At 43.1% G+C, this 21621-nt stretch overlaps 1 protein-coding gene across 1 annotated transcript in view; it reads right to left on the bottom strand.

Annotated features, from left to right (window-relative positions):
* The window catches only part of ADISSP (adipose secreted signaling protein), a 113366-nt gene extending 109866 nt beyond the window's left edge, over positions 1–3500 (bottom strand). The window contains exon 1 of the mRNA XM_082262142.1: positions 3363–3500. The gene's annotated coding sequence lies outside the window, so the exon portion shown is untranslated. The remainder of the gene's footprint in view (positions 1–3362) is intronic.
* Positions 3501–21621: the final 18121 nt, after the last annotated feature.

Raw genomic sequence — 21621 nt, 5'->3', positions numbered from 1 at the left:
GAAAATTAATATTTTTCAGTCTCAAAACTCTTGTCCAGAGGTGTATATGAAGTAGGAGCCTTCATTCACTACTTCTAAGGAAGACTTTCAGATGAACCAATTGTCTAAGGACAAAACTTGATTCTCTACCACAGAACACCCCCCATCCCCTCCTCCATTTAGAGTGTGGGAAACCTCATACAAGTGTAGAGGTATCAGTCACAGGATGGGCTTTCCGTCCAGTCCGTTTAAACATTCTCTCTACTGAAGGTGAAGACTATTCTCAAAAAGGTCAACAAACACAAAAAAAAGGTACTCTGCCGTATCAGCCAACTTTTCCCACATAAAAACTGGACTCAAAGTTCTGACACCCAACTGGAAAGCCAAAAGAGTGGAAAGAAGATTGGTTATAAAAAGATACAAAAAATAAAAAATAAATAAATCCCCCTTCCTTTTCCAATTTCTCTGCACTGATAATAAAGGATTTAGGAAAACTAGAAGAATGGTCAGAACTCTGGCAACTGAAATTTAATGTGGATAAGTGCAAGATAATGCACCTGGGGCGTAAAAAGCCAAGGGCAGAATATAGAATATTTGACACAGTCCTGACCTCAGTATCTGAGGAAAGGGATTTAGGAGTAATTATTTCAGAAGACTTAAAGGTGGGAAGACAATGTAATAGAGCAGCACGAAATGCCAGCAGAATGCTTGGATGTATAGGGAGAGGTATAAGCAGTAGAAAGAGAGAAGTGCTTATGCCGCTGTACAGAACACTGGTGAGACCTCACTTGGAGTATTGTGCGCAGTACTGGAGGCCATATCTCCAGAAGGATATAGATACTCTAGAGAGAGTTCAGAGAAGAGCTACTAAACTAGTACATGGATTGCAGGAAAAAACTTACCAGGAAAGGTTAAAGGACCTTAACATGTATAGCTTGGAAGAAAGAAGAGACAGAGGGGATATGATAGAAACTTTTAAATACATAAAGGGAATCCACTCGGTAAAGAAGGAGAGCATATTTAAAAGAAGAAAAACTACCACAAGAGGACACAGTTTTAAATTAGAGGGGCAAAGGTTTAAAAGTAATATGAGGAAGTATTACTTTACTGAGAGAGTAGTGGATGCATGGAATAACCTTCCTGCAGAAGTGGTAGCTGCAAATACAGTGAAGGAGTTTAAGCATGCATGGGATAGGCATAAGGCTATCCTTCATATAAGATAGGGCCAGGGACTATTCATAGGGCCAGGGACTATTCATAGGGCCAGGGACTATTCATAGGATTCAGATATATTGGGCAGACTAGATGGGCCAAATGGTTCTTATCTGCCGACACATTCTATGTTTCTAGGATTACATCAGATTTAGGAGGTCCTCATCCCACCTACTATGAAGAGCTGGAGATCGAACAATCAGTAAAAAAAATCAGGCTCAGATGATAGGAAATCTCAAACTCTGATGAAACAGGAGCCATCTTGGAGCTCTGCAGTGAGACCACTGCTTCCCTATACACAGGCAGATTAGGGACCACTGCTTCCCTATACACAGGCAGATTAGGGACCGTTGCTTCCCTATACACAGGCAGATTAGGGACCGTTGCTTCCCTATACACAGGCAGATTAGGGACCGCTGCTTCCCTATACACAGGCAGATTAGGGACCGCTGCTTCCCTATACACAGGCAGATTAGGGACCGCTGCTTCCCTATACACAGGCAGATTAGGGACCGCTGCTTCCCTATACACAGGCAGATTAGGGACCGCTGCTTCCCTATACACAGGCAGATTAGGGACCGCTGCTTCCCTATACACAGGCAGATTAGGGACCGCTGCTTCCCTATACACAGGCAGATTAGGGACCGCTGCTTCCCTATACACAGGCAGATTAGGGACCGCTGCTTCCCTATACACAGGCAGATTAGGGACCGCTGCTTCCCTATACACAGGCAGATTAGGGACCGCTGCTTCCCTATACACAGGCAGATTAGGGACCGCTGCTTCCCTATACACAGGCAGATTAGGGACCGCTGCTTCCCTATACACAGGCAGATTAGGGACCGCTGCTTCCCTATACACAGGCAGATTAGGGACCGCTGCTTCCCTATACACAGGCAGATTAGGGACCGCTGCTTCCCTATACACAGGCAGATTAGGGACCGCTGCTTCCCTATACACAGGCAGATTAGGGACCGCTGCTTCCCTATACACAGGCAGATTAGGGACCGCTGCTTCCCTATACACAGGCAGATTAGGGACCGCTGCTTCCCTATACACAGGCAGATTAGGGACCGCTGCTTCCCTATACACAGGCAGATTAGGGACCGCTGCTTCCCTATACACAGGCAGATTAGGGACCGCTGCTTCCCTATACACAGGCAGATTAGGGACCGCTGCTTCCCTATACACAGGCAGATTAGGGACCGCTGCTTCCCTATACACAGGCAGATTAGGGACCACTGCTTCCCTATACATAGGCAGATTAGGGACCGCTGCGTCCTATACACAGGCTAGGGACCACTGCTTCCCTATACACAGGCAGATTAGGGACCACTGCTTCCCTATACACAGGCAGATTAGGGACCACTGCTTCCCTATACACAGGCAGATTAGGGACCACTGCTTCCCTATACATAGGCAGATTAGGGACCACTGCTTCCCTATACATAGGCAGATTAGGGACCACTGCTTCCCTATACACAGGCAGATTAGGGACCACTGCGTCCTATACACAGGCAGATTAGGGACCACTGCGTCCTATACACAGGCAGATTAGGGACCACTGCGTCCTATACACAGGCAGATTAGGGACCGCTGCTTCCCTATACACAGGCAGATTAGGGACCACTGCTTCCCTATACACAGGCAGATTAGGGACCACTGCTTCCCTATACATAGGCAGAATTACCGACAATGCAATCACTTAAAGGGCATGACCACCCAAGACTTTCCTTTAAGCACCCCCCAAGTCAGAGGCAGAACTCTGCAAGCAACAATAAGTTAATGCTGTCTGCTGATTGGAGAGCTCTGATCCTCAGGGGGCGTGTCAGACCTCTGCAGAGAGACCACTGCTTCCATACAAAGTGCAATGGTCTTTCCCTGCAGACTGATGAATGGTGTCAGCATTTCCTGAACCCAGCATTCTCCTCCTGTAGAGGAAGTTACAGCACAGACAGAAGCTCTTCTGCTTTTCTCCAGGACAACAACAGGCAGGAAATAAGAAATGAGAGGGGAGGAGGCAGCATGGTGCTCATACATAGCTATACATCAGCCTGGGGTGGACATGCCCTTTAAGTGATTGCAGTATAGCTGAGGTATAAATGTATTCCCAGATGACATTGCATGCTCCCTCCTCCATACACATCACACTGACAGCACCCCTCACTCACCTCTTATCAATGGTTCTGTCCAAGAGCGAAATACTCCCCCTCCCCCGATCCGCCCGTCTCCAGTCCCGGGCACAGACTGAACTACACAGCCTGATCCTTCCCCTCCACACTGCACGAACCTCCTAACCACACCCCCACACTGCTTGCTGAATCTCCTCATTGGCCCTCCTTGGTGAGGCCGCCCAATTTTTTTATCCACATCTAATATAGACAATGTTCAACGAGTGGAGGGAATGCGTGCCATTGTGCCACGCCCACACCTCTGGCACCGCTTCTTATTGGCTTTCTTGGGGGCGAGCGGTTTTACCCTGCCCACCTTTATAGACAACGGCCTATGGACCGCGTCTTCACCGAGAGCGGCCTCGCTATTGGCCTCGTGAGGAAGGCGTGTCCAAGCTGTCAAATGGAACGCGGGTCGGATGGATGTGTTCGCTTGTGGTTCTGGGCAGATATTCTATGAACCGGTAGAGGGCGCTGTAATAGATTGTGAAGGAAGAACCATAATGAATGAACTGTATTATTATTATCATTATTAATACTAATGTTTTATTTATATTAATATTTATAGTATTTAAAACAATACTAACTAATGAAATGTTTATTATGTATTAATATTTATTGAATGAATTAATTTATAAGTTTATTATTCATGAATTTATCATTATTAACTAAAATGAATTAAAATGTTTTATTTATATTTTTTAATTATTATTCATTAATTAAATGTTGATCATATATTATTCATTAATAATAATATATTATTGAATAAATTAATTTATACATGAATTATTCACCAATGTATTATTATTATTATTTCACACATTTACATTAATTGCATATATATTGTAAAAAATAGATTATTATTATAAATATATAATAATGTTTTAGTTATATTATTTAAATTATTATTAAATAATGAAATGTTGATTATGTATTAATAATTATTTAATAAATTAATTTATATGTTTATTATTCATTATTGTATTATTAATATTATTTCACACATTTATATTATTTATTATTATTATTATCATAATGAATAAATAATAATGTTTTATTTAATTTAAATTATTAATGTAATGAAATAGTAATTCTGTATTATCAGTTATTATTAAATACATTAATTTATACATGTATTATTCATTAATGTAGTATTATTATTTCACATATTTATATTATTTATTATTATTATTGATATTATTATTATTATTATTATAATGAATAAAAAATAATGTTTTATTTTATTTAAATTATTAATGTAATGAAATGTTAATTATGTATTAATAGTTAATATTAAATACATAAATTTATACATGTATTATTCATTAATGTAATATTATTATTTCACACATTTATATTATTTATTATTATTATTATAATTATTATGAATAAATAATAATGTTTTATTTTATTTACATTTTTTAATGTAATGAAATGTTAATTATGTATTAATAGTTAATATTAAATACACTAATTTATTCATGTATTATTCATTAATGTAATATTATTATTTCACACATTTATATTATTTATTATTATAATTATTATGAATAAATAATAATGTTTTATTTTATTTACATTTTTTTAATGTAATGAAATGTTAATTATGTATTAATAGTTAATATTAAATGCACTAATTTATTCATGTATTATTCATTAATGTAATATTATTATTTCACACATTTATATTATTTATTATTATTATTATTATTATTATTATTATTATTATTATTATGAATAAATAATGTTTTGTTTATTTTATTTAAATTATTAATGTAGTGAAATGTTAATTATGTATTAATAGTTAATTTTATATACATTCATTTATTCATGTATTTTTCATTAATGTAATATTATTATTTCACACATTTATATTATTTATTATTATTATTATTTTTATTATGAATAAATAATGTTTTATTTTATTTAGATTATTAATGTAATGAAATGTTAATTATGTATTAATAGTTAACTTTAAATACATTCATTTATTCATGTATTATTCATTAATGTAATATTATTATTTCACACATTTATAGTAATTATTATTATTATTATTATGAATAAATAATAATTTATTTTATTTAAATTATTAATGTAATGAAATGTTAATTATATATTAATAGTTAACTTTAAATACATTCATTTATTCATGTATTATTAATGTAATATTATTATTTCACACATTTATATTATTTATTATTATTATTATTATGAATAAATAATAATGTTTTATTTTATTTAAATTATTTTATTTAAATTAATTTAAATTGAATAATTACTCATTAGTAAAAGCTGTGGGGGGTGAGCTGATGGAGAAAATGGAAATACAGTTGTTAGGTGTGGGTAGCATAAGCTTCTCTCAAGAGGAGGGTTTTCAGGGATCTTATAAAAGCTAATAGGGTAGGAGATAATCGGACAGATTGGGGTAAGGAGTTCCATAGGATTGGAGAGGCTCTGGAAAAGTCTTGGAGGCGAGCATGGGAGGATGTGACGAGGGAACTAGTGAGAACTATTAGGTTGGAATTGTGAGACTAGACTAGTGATGTAGCTGGGGCAGAGTTGTGGATGGCTTTGTAAGATGTTGTTAGTATTTTGAATTTAATTGGATGGGTGAGCGGAAGTCAGTGGAGGGATTGACAGAGAGGAGTAGCGGACACTGAGCGACTGGTAAGGTGGATGAGTCTGGCAGCAGCATTCATGATGGATTGAAGGCAGGATTGCCAAAAGTATGTAGTAGTAAGCCAATGAGAAGGGAATTGCAGTAGTCGAGGCACGAGATGACCAGGGAGTGAACTAGGAGTTTTGTTGTGTCATTGGTTAGGAAGGGGCGTATTCTGGAGATGTTGCGGAGGCTGAGGCGGCAAGATTTGGACAGTGATTGGACGTGGAGCTTAAAGGTGCGTTCAGAACCCAGGACTAAACCTTGCACCTTGGCATGCGGGGATGGGCTGATAGTTGTGCCATCAATTTTGACAGAGAGATCGGGGGAAGGGGCACGTGGTGGAGGAAAATTTATAAGCTCGGTTTTGGATAGACTGAATTTGAGGAAGTGATGTGACATCCAGACTGATATATCTGCTGGTAAATTAATGATACGTGAGGAGACTAAGGGAGTGAGCTAAGGGGTAGAGAAACAGATTGGGTGCCGTCAGAGTAGAGATGGTATTGGAAGCCACGGGAGGCTGCCAGCTGACCCAGAGAGGAGATTGAAAATAGGAGAGGTCCAAGAACAGGACCCTGGGAGACTCCAACAGAGAAACGAAGAGGAGAGGAGGAAGTAGAATTGTAACGCTAAAGGTGTGGTTGGATAAGTAAGAAGAGAACCAGCGAAGAGCACAGTCATGGGGACCAAAGGTGTCGATTTTTTTGAGGAGGAGGGTGTGGTCAACCTTATCTAAGGCAGCAGAAAGGTCCAGGAGTAGTAGTAAAGAATAGTGCCCATTGGTTTTGGCCGTTAGTGGATCTTTGTTAGTTTTAGGAGAGCAGTTTATGTGGACTTTTGAAGACAAAATCCAGACTGAAGGGGATCTAGAAGGCTATTCTCCAGCAAGGTTGTCGTTTAGTCGATCGTAGACCAGACGTTCAAGGAGTTTGGATAAAAAGGGGAATAAGGAAATAGGGCGTAGGTTGTTAAGATCGATTGGGTCCAGTGAGGGCTGTTTAAGTATGGGACTGACTAGTGCATGTTTTAGAGAGTTGGGGAAGATGCCAGAAGAGAGGGAGAGATTGAAGATATGGGTTAGAGAGCGTAGAATAGAGCCAGAGGGTGAACGCAGCATTTACGAGGGAACAGGATCCTCCAGAGGGCAGCTGGACGTTAGGAAGTAGTTTAGCAACCTCGTCTAAAGTGGTGGGGTTGAATGAGGGAAGAAATGATTGTACCTGTGGGCTTGAAGTGTAAACTGTGGAAGGTATCTGAACAGCAGAGATCTCCTCACGAATTGTATCAATCTTCTGTTTGAAGTGATTGGCAATCTACTGGGCAGTGAGTAAGTTAGTGGGTGGAGACAGTGGAGGACGAAGTAGAGAGTTGAAGGTAGAGAAGAGTCGATGGGAACGGGATGATAAGATGTTAACAAGAGTAATAAAATAGGTCTGTTTGGCAGTGAGGAGACTGGAATTGTATTTCTGGAGAGCATATTTATATTGGTTGAAATCTTTCTCAGACCTACTGTAGTCTTACACCACAGGCGCTCAAGAGCACGGCTATGCTTTTTCAGCCTTCTAGTGTTATCTGTTTGCCAAGGTTGAAGGGGTCGGGGTCTGATTCGGTGTGTAGTGAGGGGGGGTCAGAGTGACCAGGAAGGCTAAAGGTGAAGCATTGTAGACAGAAGTGGCTAGGTTGGTGCAGGACAGAGGTGAGATTTTGCAATAGAGGTGGTTGGTAGCAGAGTAGAGAAGAGAAGGGTTGAGATGGCGTAGGTTTCTAGGGGTAACAGTTAGGCGGTTGGAGGGAGAGGAAGTGGAGGCGAGGGAGAGAGTGAAGCTAATAAGGTAGTGATCAGAGAGAGGGAAAGGATATGGAGAGGTTGCATGGCGTGCATAGGTGGTTGAAAACAAGGTCAAGGATGTTGCCTTCAGAATGGGTAGAAGCATGTATCCATTACTTCAGGTCAACGGAGGAGGTTAGACTGAGAAGTTTGGAAGTGACAGGAGTGTTAGTATTAATAGGGATGTTGAAGTCACCGATAATTGTGAGGATTTCAGAAGAGCGAAAGTAGGGTAGCCAGGCAGAGACCTCATAAAGAAAGGTTGATACGGGTCCAGGTGCCGGTAGATCATAGCTATTCTTAGAGAAACTGGTGAGAAAAGACGAATGCAGTGTGCCTCAAATAAGGAGAATGACAGATAGGGAGGTGGGTGAACTACCTGAAAGGTGCTATGTGGGGGCTGGAAGAATTCCGACACCCCTTCCCTTGCGTCCACTTGGTCTGGGGGAGTGAGTCCAGAGAAGACCACCATGGGATAGGGCAGGAGAAGACGCAGTGTTGGATTTATGAAGCCAAGTTTCGGTAATAGCGAGTAGATTAAATGAATTAGAGATAAAGAGGTCATGGAGAGAGGTGAGTTTATTGCAGAGCGGGCATTCCAAAGGGCGCAAGAGAAAGGTAGTCTGGTCTTGCGAAGAAGAGAAATAGGAACTAAATTGTGTGGATTGCGGCTGCAGCCAGAGGGTGCGGGGTAATGAGTACAGTAAGTGATGGAGCTCCAGGGTCTGGGGATGTATCTCCAGAGGTTAAAGGAAACAGAAGGGTGCGATTCATAGGAAGGGACATGCCCCAGTGTATATTAATTTACTGTATCAGTAAATAGGGGGGCAGGGGTTGTTGAAGGACGTCTATGGACGCCCTCCCAGAACTAGAGTTCTGTGCTCTACCCTTCTTTTAGCTATAGCGCGGTACTAAAGTGGTTACAATATCTTAATCAGGAAAGTAAAACGCATCATAGCCACTAGATGATGCTTATGGTCAATGGAGATAATTATATTAATGCATATGGTGAGAAGCTCACAGTGTGCAGTGAAATCAGAGGAAGCCAGGAGAGGAGCTGGTACAACTGGGCAAGGCTGAATGGAAGGCTGAAGGTCAGATTTAACGTAACAAGGTAACATTTGCAGCAGTTCTATTGGGAAAGAGAGATTTGCTTTAAGTGATGAGATTGCAGTGAGTGGAAAGTCTGCTGGTGGGTGGGTTAGTGCACATACAGGTCATCTTTGCCCTGACATGCTGCTGGTGGGAATCCACCTACCCGAAAAGACACAGGAAGCCATGCACCCACACAGAGAAGGATATTCGCTTTCACACAGTACATATCCACACCCCGCCTGCGTCGTTAGGAAGCAATGCACAGTAATTAGTTACACTCTGGTCACAGATGTCACTGCGTGTTTGTGTACCAGGAGCTCCATCCATTTTCCATTTTAGCATCTTGTATGTTTAGATTCTCCGGAGTGAGGATGACAATGGAGTTTGTTTAATTGGCAGTCGCTGAGTATATACGGGAAGATGCAATCTGCTGCCTCTCAGCTCTGTACGGAATGTCCTGTCACTGGATTAACCACTTTACCACCGGAGGATTTTGCTGTCTTACGTCCAGGCCACTTTTTGCGATTCTGCGCTGTGCGACTTTAACTGACAATTGCGCGGTCGTGCGACGCCGTACCCAAACGAAATTTACGTCCTTTTTTTTCCCACAAACAGAGCTTTCTTTTAGTGGTATTTGATCACCTGTGCGATTCTTACTTTTTGCGCTATAAACAAAAAAAAGCGTTTATTTTGAAAAAATAACAATATTTTTAACAAAATGTAAAAATCAAAATTTTTTTAAAATTTTTGGCCAATTTGTTTTCTGCTACATATGTTTGGTAAAAAAAAATCACAATAAGCATATTTTGATTGGTTTGCGCAAAAGTTATTGCGTTTACTAACTAAGGGAAAGATTTCTGTCATTTTTGGTGTTTTTTTTTTAACGAGTAATGGCGGTGATCTGCGATTTTTTTTTGCGGGACTGCGACATTGCGGCAGACAGATCGGACCCATTTTTGACACTTTTGGGGGTACCAGTGACATTACTACAGTAATCAGTGCTATAAATATGCACTGTTACTGTAAAAATGACACTGGCAGGGAAGGGGTTAATTTTATTGGAGAGGGAGGGGTTAATGTATGCCTGGTGCTTACTGACGTGTGGGGGGGGAGGTGACTGAGTGACACAGGGACAGATCGCATGTTCAGCTATGCTGAAGACTGCGATCTGTCACTCCCTGTCACTTAGGAGATCCGCCCGCTCTGTTTACACAAGCGGGCGGATCTCCAAACTAGACTCCCCGACGATCGGGGAAGAGCGGCGGCGATCGCCGCCGCTCCTCCCCTGGCCCGACTCCCGCTGTGAATGAAAACAGCAGGAGAGCGCCGCCTACAGGGGGAGGAGTCCAGCGACGTAGGTCTACGTCGCTGGACAGAATCGTGCCACTTTGCCGCAGTACGGTCAATGTGACCAGTCGGCAAGTGGTTAAAGGATCTGCTCACCCAGAATTGACATTCTAGTTACAAGCGAAGTCTGGTGGGTTTGAGTCGCCTGATGGGTTTTTATATGTCATGTAGCACCCTCCTAGGTAGGTGCTAGGCAAAAGCATCCATTGCTCATTTTGCTTATCAGGGGAGTCTGATCTGTTAGGTTGCCTGTTACATGTCTCCAGGTGTGATTCATTGGGTCTGAGGGAGTGTCCCCACTGTATCCAACGAGGGAGCTTGTTGGACAGTGGAGGAAACCCAGCCAGTGACACATTGGCTTTGTGGGAGTCCCAGTGGGAGGGCATTCTCGCAATGCATCCTGGGATTATCCATAAAGCCTGGGGGGACATGTGACAGGGCGTATTTAGCAGGAGTCCCAGGAGGAGGCAGACGGCCTAGTGAACCAGGTGTGCTGAGCTCCAGAGGATCCAGTGAAGCTGACAGTGGAGCTGCTGGCAGAGTCTCTCGGGAAAAACACTGTCCATGAGTACCAAAAGATTTGCCTAATGGTCTGCCCAGGAAGGGGGACCACTCCAGTGGAGTCAGGGGATCAGGGAGCCAGCTCACACAGAGAGTTACAGTAAAGGGGGTGCCGTGTAGAGAGCACTGAAGAATAGGGACAAAGGGGATACCAGGAAGGGCCCTGAAGAGTGTTCTACAGTCAGGGCCGTCTTTAATATTGATTGGACCCTGGGCAAACATTTTCTTCGGCCCTCCCAAATCCACTTATCAACTATTCTCAGGCAGTGCAGGCTCAAGGAGCAGCTTCTTTAGGCCCCACAGCAATGACTGGGCCCAGGGCAGCTGCCCCTTTGGCCCTGCCTTAAAGACAGCCCTGTCTACAGTACAGTGCAGCTCACCTAAATACTTCTTCACTGCATAGTCAAGGTGAAGCAGCGGCCTTGCCGCATTCAGTTATTCAGCAGTCCCAGCAATTGTGCATAGTTATTCAAGTTGGAGTATCCCACTCATCCCTTCTCCTATCCAAGTTCTCAAATAAAACCACAAAAAAACAAAACCCCTGGACTGTTTTCTGACTGAGCCAAGCACTTTGAAAATGCTAAACTGTCGTGTTGTTGCTATGGGTAACCCAGGGGAATCCGTAACCAGCAGCTCCCATGGGAGTAGTGGTACATGTCATATGGACTCAAGCAGGCCCACCTTCCTTGCAGTAGTTTTCTGTTTGGGTGTTGGGTGTTCCCGAGCACCTAGGGGGGGGGTTCCCAATTTCTATTACTTTCTCTTAAATATAAAAAAAGCTGAACTCCTTTAAAAAAACTTTGCTTGTAGACATGGGTCAATATCTGAAAAATGTAAAGAAATTATAGCTTATGGTATATAAATGCCTTATCTTATGGTGGCTGGTGTGTCTTCTTGCCATCTATCTAGTGCGCGAAATTACAGTACAGTGGTTCTGTCTTTCTTGTTGGTGACCCAAATTGCCTGACTCCGCTTTAGTCTCCTGCCCTTGTTGCTAACTTTGCCCATTAATGTTTTCATCTCTGGCATGCAGCCTGCCATCCTCAGCCTGAACTTCAACTCCTCTCTTGCCTGCTGTCTGCCATTCTCAGCCTGAACTTCATCTCCTCTCTTGCCTGGTGCCTGCCATCCTCGGCCTGAACTTCAACTCCTCTCTTTCCTGGTGCCTGCCATCCTCGGCCTGAACTTCAACTCCTCTCTTGCCTGCCATCCTCGGCCTGAACTTCAACTCCTCTCTTGCCTGCCATCCTCGGCCTGAACTTCAACTCCTCTCTTGCCTGCCATCCTCGGCCTGAACTTCAACTCCTCTGTTGCCTGCCGTCCATGGCCTGAACTTCAACTCCTCTCTTCCCTGCTGTCTGCCATCCTCTGCCTGGACTTCAGCTACCCTCTTGCCTGCCGCCTGCTTTCCTCAGCCTGGTCTTCAACTCTTTTCTTGACTGCTACCTGCCTCAACCTTTATCTGGACACTGACTGCTCTCTTGCCTGCCACCGGCCTAGACCTCAGCCCGAATGCCAACTACTCCTTTGCCCACTGTCTGCCTTGACCTCAGTCTGGACTCCAAGAATTCTCTTGTCTGCCGCCTGCCTCAACATTAGCCTGGACTCCAAACGACTCTCTTGCCTGCCACCTGCCATGACCTCTATTTGGACTCCAACTACTGTCTTGCCTTGTGCCTGCCTAGACCTCTGCCTGGACTCCAAATACTCTCCTGCCTGCTGCCTGCCTCAACCTTAACCTGGACTGCAACTACTCTTTTGCCTGCAGCCTGCCGCCTGCCTCAACCTCTACCTGGACTGCAGCTATTCTATTGCCTGCCTTGTCATCTACCTGGACTCCAGCTACTCTTTTGCCTTCTGCCCTCAAACTTTGCTCAGGCTCTGACCTTCTGCTACATCATACTCTGTTTCCACAGCATAGCCACTCTGTTCCTGCAACCCCTTGGGGACATTAGGGTCACCAGCCCAGGGTGTTATGGTGAAGATCAAGCAACAACTTCATAAAAGACTCCGTGCCTGGGGTGAGCCCACATAACCTGCCAGGGGTGTCAATCCTAACAAAGGGGTTCTCTTGTAAATGAAGGTTGGAAGGAGCCGTGAACAGCTGTAATCTCTCCTTGTGTCCACCTATAGGTAGATTTTTAGTGGGAAGGCAAACCAGAGCAAACCATGACTGGTTCCACCTTCCAGCAGCAGCATAAGGTTGCATGGCCAAGCCATGTTGCATTACCCAGGTAACCCCCAATAACACTCTCATATTGGGTCTCCTTAGAATTATTACAATGGGACTCAGACTTTCAATTTTAAAAGATGCATTTTTCTGGGGGGTAGGGAGAGGTCCTCTGGCACAGTACTTTGTCCCCATGTTGATGAGGACAAGGGTCTCTTTCCCACAGCTCTGACTTGGTGGATGTGGGGGGGGGGGGGTGCAGGGGGGGGGCTTATCAGAATCTGGAAACCCCTCTTTTAAGACTAACAGAGACCCCAATTTTGGCCCCCTCCCCAGGTGAATGAGTATGGGGTACTCATTAATACAAAAAAAGTGTAAATAAAGACACACACTTGTTCTTGCTGGGTACAGTGCCAAAAACAGAGCCAAGACATATGAAAATCAGCAGGGGTATTCAGCCAACCAGACTCCAACTAGAACTAGAATATAATAAAACTCTTGGATGGAGTTTTCCTTACTACCAGTGGCGGCTGGTGCTCAAAATTTTTGGGGGGGCGCAAAAAGAAAAATGGAATAGGTATTGCTTCGCGCCAAAAAACGCAGTAAAAAAATTGCGTGACTTTGAAGCTGTGCCCCCTTCAATGCAATGAACACTGTGCTGTGCCCCCTTCAATGCAATGAACACTGTGCTGTGCCCCCACAATGCAGAGTTCAGCGTGCATGCCCCTTTCAATTCAGAGCGCCACAGCATTGTCCCCAATCACTGCAGAGCGCCACAGCATTGTCCCCAATGATTGCAGAGTGCCCACAGCATTGTCCCCCAATGATTGCAGAGTGTCACAGCATTGTACCCCAATGATTGCAGAGTGCCCACAGCATTGTCCCCCAATGATTGCAGAGTGCCCACAGAATTGTACCCCAATGATTGCAGAGTGCCCACAGCTTTGTACCCCAATGATTGCAGAGTGCCCACAGCATTGTACCCCAATGATTGCAGAGTGCCCACAGCATTGTACCCCAATGATTGCAGAGTGCCACAAAATTGTACCCCAATGATTACAGAGTGCCACAGAATTGTACCCCAATGATTGCAGAGTGCCACAGCATTGTACCCCAATGATTGCAGAGCGCCACAGCATTGTCCCCCAATAAATGCAGAGTGCCCACAGCATTGTCCCCCAATAAATGCAGAGTGCCCACAGCATTGTCCCCCAATCAATGCAGAGTGCCCACAGCATTGTACCCCAATAAATGCAGAGTGCCACAGCAATGTACCCCAATAAATACAGAGTGCCACAGCAATGTACCCCAATAAATACAGAGTGCCACAGCAATGTACCCCAATAAATGCAGAGTGCCCACAGCATTGTCCCCCAATCAATGCAGAGTGCAGCGTGCGTGCTCCCTTCAATTTAATGCACTTACCTGGCGGCGGCGGCGGGTTCTTCCCTCCTCGATCCAGTCCGTCCTCTCTGCGGCGGCGGCGGCGGGAAGGAGAGCGGCTTTTCCCTCGTCCTCCGAGCGGCGGTGACGGTGAGTGACTGACTCACGCACCGGCACCGCCCCCATTGTGACGTCAGGGATCGGATGTCCTGGATGATGATTGGTCCAGGCTGGAGACTGGACCAATCACAGCCAGGATATCCGAAAGTGGGGGTGTCCAATCGCAAGGACTTGCGATCGGGTTACGCCCCCAGAAGGCTGCCGATCGGCGCCTCTTCTGGGACGTAACCCCACCATCCCCCCCCCCCCCCCCCAGCCACCACTTCCATTACAAAGGCCGGCGAACCCAATTTTTTTTTTTTTTAAACTTTATTTGTTCGCTGTCATTTTTTTTTTCTTTTTTTTTTTCTTTTTTTAGGGGTAGGGGGGCGGCGCCCTGGCGCCCGCTATGCACGGGCCGCCACTGCTTACTACTAATAAACAGAAGTGAAAGATTCCTGCACCTGCAAAGACTAAGTCATTAATAATAATAATAATTACAGATCCCAGTTTTACTAATGTAATCCTCTGTGTATCACTGTATGTCTCGCGATCCCCTGCTGGGTCCCCACAGAGAGAATGAGATTTCACTGTCTAATGCAGCAATTAGTCGCATTGTATAGAAGGCGCCCTGCCACATGTTGTCTGTGGGATTCAATATAGTAAATGCAATGATTACAGGTCACACAGAGATTCCTGCAGACACCTCATGGTGGAGTAAGTTAGGGCTGATATTACCTAAGGGTTAATAGGGGGTTAAATAGGAACACATTTTATTTAGGAAAAAAAACAACTTTTTTCTAACCTATCAGGTTCATTTATAAAACACAAGATACAAAAGTTACAATGTTACTTACTTACATTGTTATGAACAATGTTTATAAAAACATGTTACTTTGTATCTCTCCATCTCACATCTGAACAATGTTACTTTGTATCTCTCCATCTCCTGTCTGAACAATGTTTATAAACAATGTTACTTTGTTTCCCTCTATCTCCTCTTTGAACGATGTTTATAAACAATGTTACTTTGTATCTCTCTATCTCCCATCTGAACAATGTTTATAAACAATGTTACTTTGTATCTCTCTATCTCCCATCTGAACAATGTTTATAAACAATGTTACTTTGTTTCTCTCTATCACACGTCTGAGTAATGTTTATAAACAATTTTACTTTGTATCTCTCTATCTCCCGTCTGATCAATGTTTATAAACAATGTTACTTTGTATCTCTCTATCTCCCATCTGAAGAATGTTTATAAACAATGTTACTTTGTATCTCTCTATCTCCTGTCTAAATAATGTTTATAAACAATGTTACTTTGTACCTCTCTATCTCCCGTCTGAATAATGTTTATAAACAATGTTACTTGTTTCTCTCTATCTCCCGTCTGAATAATGTTTATAAACAATGTTACTTTGTATCTCTTTAGCGCCCATCTGAACAATGTTTATAAACAATGTTACTTGGTATCGCTCTCTCTCTCATCTGTTCAATGTTTATGAACAATGTTACTTTGTATCTCTCTATCTCCTGTCTAAATAATGTTTATAAACAATGTTACTTTGTATCTCTCTATCTCCCATCTAAATAATGTTTATAAACAATGTTACTTTGTATCTCTCTATCTCCCGTCTAAATAATGTTTATAAACAATGTTACTTTGTATCTCTATATATCCCGTCTAAATAATGTTTATAAACAATGTTACTTGTTTCTCTCTATCTCCCGCCTGAGTAATGTTTAGAAACAATGTTACTTTGTATCTCTTTAGCGCCCATCTGAACAATGTTTATAAACAATGTTACTTGGTATCGCTCTATCTCTCATCTGTTCAATGTTTCTAAACAATGCTACTTTGTATCTCTCTATCTCCCATCTGGAGAATGTTTATAAACAATGTTACTTTGTATCTCTCTATCTCCCGTCTAAATACTGTTTATAAACAATGTTACTTTGTATCTCTCTATCTCCCGTCTAAATAATGTTTATAAACAATGTTACTTTGTATCTCTCTATCTCCCATCTGAACAATGTTTATAAACACGTTTAGGTCTCCTAAAGAGTTAGTAAAATCTTTAAGAAAAAGGCAATACTGTATCATAATCTGCTAGTAAGCACCACCTACTAGCACATTATGAAAGACCTACCTTAAATCGAAGCCATCCAGCGGTGTGCTGTCAGCGCTGCAGAGGTTTCCATCTTCACCTGGTCTTCATTCCAGGTTAGGGAACTCCGGCTGCCTGATTGGCCAAGCCGTGATGACGTCACTCTTGCGCATGCGCGTGGGAGTCACGGCCGTGACGCTCAGCTCTGAAGGAAAGTCACAGGTATGCGGTTCCTTCAGAGTGCATGCGCTGGTAACATCACTGGCTGCTAGAATATCTCCTGAATGGTGCACGTTTAGGAGATATTCATTTCACCCACAGGTAACCTTTATTATAAGCTTACCTGCAGGTAAAAAAAACTAGACATGTGTAGAAAGAAAAAATTAGTTTAGTTTCGGATAGATTTGTTACATTACTAAATTTGTTTCATACGCTCATTTTGCAACTAGTTAAGTTTCATTTCATTTTGTTTAGTTTAATAATTTTCTAACGAATTCCAAATTTTCAAAACGTTTCAGATCGGTCAAAAAATACTCGACCAATTCAAATTCTGTGTGAAGAATAGCTGGTTGTTAGGGGGCGGGGCTGGGAAGACAGCTGCTGTGTCTTTAACAACCAATGACTCATCAGCTGTCAGCGGGCTTCCTCACTGAGAGCTGAAATGTAAACAAAAAAGTTTAGTACTGTGACGGTATTAACCGTCACTGGGAGCGAAAGGCAGATACGTAATGGTTTGAATTGCTTCAAGTGGGACAGTAATATTTGTCAGCTGTTTGATTCTGAACATGTTCATTGAAAGAGCTAATCCCATTGGCTTCTGTTCCATGTCCTTCAATGTCAGACAGGCTCTCCCTATTGTTTGTGTATTGAGATCATGTGTATTGTGTTAAGTCTGCCTGTCCCATTGTTAAATGTTAATGACCTCACATTGTTCTGTCCAGATGGCTAGATATTTAGTTCAGGTTAATTCTAATTCTGTACAGTATACAATTTCATCTGCATATGATAATGTAATCAGGCAGAGGGGAGGGATTGTGTACACTGTACGGGAGTGACTGAGTGTAAAACTCTGTTTTTATTGGATTGTGAACTTCATGTCCTGTTCCCCACAAGGTCCACCAGGGCGGTAACCTTGTGGGGGAAAACTGAATAAAAGAGCAGCTGTACCATTAAACCTTCTACTTTACCCTCAATCTAGAGTCCTGTCCCTTTTTGGGGGAATCTGCTACAAGGGATTGCTATGCTCTTCATACTCCCTTGAATAACCACTAAGCTCTTGTAAGAGTTTGTTCCTGTTCCTGCTTCACTCTCTGGGGAAAGAGAGGTTCACCCACTGGAACCTGGAGCCTTGTCGTAGGTCCAGGGTGGGTAGGAGACGAGACCCCAACCAAGCTGCGGCGGTTCGTGAAGTCTGCAGTGGTTATGGTGTCTGGTGGAGTGCTTGGAGCCCTCGGGAAGCACTAGGAGCATCCGTCAACGGAGATACCTAGTCGGGGGGTGCCAGTTGATCCGTTACAATGACCACTTCTGGAGGAGTACTGAGACAGGGTGCTGTAATGTTTTCTGGAAGCAATGTAAAGTACCCTGCCAGCCCTTCCCACAAGCCAAATTCTGCCTGCATTGCATAGAGAAGCACATAGACCAAGTGATGACACCACTGGGTCTAAAATAAGAGAGATGGGGGGAACCAGTGAAGGTAAAATATAAGAAAAATAAGCGCCAGCTTTAATATACAGTACATAAAAAAAAAAATCTATATGAGCAGTTTTACTAAGCTAAGGATTTGTAGCTATGAAAAGTCAGTCTTGTGATCCAGGCATGCCTGCCAGACAGCATAGCCTGGGAAGGGTTGACAGGGAAGTTGGGCTAACACTGGAATGGTGTTTGCTGCACTATCACATGATACTTTATTGCAGGGATATGCAAACTGTGGCCCTCCAGCTGTTGCAGAACTACAAGTCCCATGAGGCAAAGCAAGACTCTGACAGCCACAAGCATGACAGCCAGAGGCAGAGGGACTTGTAGTTTTGCAACAGCTGGAGGTCCACAGTTTACACATCCTTGCTTTGTTGCAATTAGCAGTGAAATCCAGTCCCATAAAAGACTCTACAAACTTCGGGTTATCACATGAAATGAATTGAAAATTACTGGAAATTATTTTTTATTTGTAATAAAATATTAGGAAAACACACAAATACACATTTTTTATCCAAATGATACAGCGCTGGTTCTGTCTGTCTAACAGTTGCTGGGTGCAGCAAAAAAAAAAAAAAGAATGTCGGCTATATATCTATCTCCCTCTCTCTATATATATATATTATATACATACATATATATATATATATATATATATATATATATATATATATATATATATATATATATATATATATATATATATATATATATATTATATTACACATGATTCTGCACTTCAGGGTATGGGGCACACATGCCGCTCTCATGCCGCTTCTGCTGTGATTAGTCACAACAGAAGCCGATCAGCAGGTGCCAGCCAATGGATGTCCACCGGCACCCACTGATCACCGAGGAGAAACACTGGATGGAGCTCTGGGGATATAATATCCATCACTTCCCTTAGTAAAAGCAGCACACTGTGTACACAAAAACATGGGTTTGGTACTCAGGCAACCCTTTGATCACCCCTGATGTTTAACCCCTTCCCAGCCAGTGTCATTAGTACAGTGACAGTACATATTTTTAGCACTGATCACTGTTATAGCGTCACTGGTTCCCAGAAAGTGTCAAAAGTGTCAGATTGTCCGCGCAATATTGCATGCCTGCTATAAGTCGCTGATCGCCGCCATTGCTAGTATAAAAAAAATAAATAAATAAAACTTCCAGTATATATACCATAGTTTGTAGATGCTATAACTGCTGCGCAAACCAATCAATATATGCTTATTGGGATTTTTTTTTTTTTTTTTATCAAAAATATGTAGCAGAACACATTTTAGCCTAAATTTATGAAGAAATTTTTTTTTTTACTGGATATGTTTTATAGCAGAAAGAAAAAAAATAGTGCTTTTTTTTTTTCAAAATTGTCAGTCTTTTTTTTTTTGTTTATAGTGCAAAAAATAAAAAAACTGCAGAGGTGATCAATCACCACCAAAAGCTCTGTTTGTGGGACGAAAGGACATACATTTTCATTTATGTTCCCTCCTCTACCCCTGGCATTAAACCGCCTAGTAGTTGGCCAGGGAGACATAAAGCACAAATTTTTTAACACTTTTATTCCAATTGCAAGGAATGTAAACATCCCTTGTAATAGATATAAGCATGACAGGTCCTCTTTAGTGTGAGATCTGGGGTCAAAAGACCTCACATCTCACATCTACACTAAAAAGAAAAAAAATAATAATTTTTTTTTCATCTTGGAAAAAAAAAGGGCACTTTAAATCGGTTGCTAGGAAGCGATGTATGACGTCTTTCCGGTCCCCCAAGACCATAGAGTAGAGTGGGGGCCATCTTGCCCTCACTCGACTTCCTGCCTGAGGGGACAGTGGACCGGATCGTTTTCCCCGCTACCGGCGGTTCCGGTAAGCGAGAAAACAACCAGGAAGCGGCGGGAAGGGGGGCACCTCTCCCGCCCCCCAAAAGGGTGATCTTGTGGCGAATCCACTGCTGGGACCACCCTTATGGCAAAGCGGACCGCCCGCAGCTTAAAAAAATACTGGGGTTATGGCAGCTATCTGCTACCATAACCCCGGTATTTAACGTCAAAGTACCAACGTAAAACTGCGGCTGGTGGTCCGGAAGTGGTTAAGGTCTAGACACCACTTTTAAGGGTGTTTGACTTTTTTTTTTTTGTTTTTGTTTTTCTGCCTCTAAACGCTCCCCCATGTTAACCTGTGTGTCCATGAAACATATATGCGCTTACAGGCGTTTAAAGGCAGAGACCCCAGGGCCAGCGCGTTTAGCAGTGGAGTGTTTCAGCATATAAAACTTCACACGTCTAAACGCATGTAAACACGTCTAAACCAGAGGCGTAACTAGAACCTTCAGGGCCCCAGTGCAAGAAACCATGAAGGCCCCCCAGACCCCTGGCCGGGGCCCTTCCCTTCAAGCCTGGGGCTCTTCCCACTGATCCTGGGGGCCCTTTACTCTCGTTGCCGGGGCCCTTTATTACGGTCCCTCAGCGGGACCCTTTCACAAGTTCTACAGTGGGCCCCCTTTCTGCCATCTTGGGGCCTCCCCACGGTGGTGGAATGTCAGGGCCCGGTCGCAAGTGTGACCTTTGCAATCCTGGAAGTTCACCCACTGGTGTCAGTAGTTTTTATTTTTTGGTATTTTAATTGTATTATTTTTTAAGCATTTTATTTTATTTTTTTACATTGTCCCTGACTATGACTCTGTCCATTCAGAAAAGGAAGGAGCTGGTAAATTACATATTTACCGACCCCTTCCTGGTTCTCTATTGTGACACATCCCCTGCAGCAGCCGGCAGGAGAGGGAAGGGAGCACAGTGGGGAGGGGGGCAGCACAGTGGGGGGGTGGGGGACCAGGGGAGCACACAGGGGCCCAGAGACAGCAGAACACAAGTAAACTGGATATGGGGACTGGCGGGGGCAGCATACAGAGGAACCAATCTCCTCCATTTTCCTACTGCAGCTACAGGAGGAAAAAGGAGGACAATGATTTCTCTACATGCTGCCCCGGCCACCCCTCCTATCCAGGTGTACAGGGGAGCCGCACATGCCCCCTGGAGCATGGCGCCCGGTTGCAATTGCAACCCCTGCAACCCCTGTAGTTAAGCCCCTGGTCTAAACGATTGGCGCTTGAGCATTCATTCATTCCAATGAGCAGAACCTGGACAATGGAATGAGTGAGCACCCAAGTGCTTGATGTGCCTAAACGCTTTACAAAACCCGGCTTTAGGTGTATTTTTTATGCAGCTTTTTACCCCCCTGGTGCATGGGCGTCCAGGAGAGGAACAAAAACATTCTGTGTGCATTAGGCCTAAATAATCAACTTCAGTT

This window comes from Pelophylax lessonae (genome assembly GCF_965119305.1).
Source record: "Pelophylax lessonae genome assembly, chromosome: 1".
Taxonomy (NCBI): domain Eukaryota; kingdom Metazoa; phylum Chordata; class Amphibia; order Anura; family Ranidae; genus Pelophylax; species Pelophylax lessonae.
Note: the sequence above shows the minus strand (reverse complement) of the source record. Positions and strands in the feature narration are given on the sequence as shown.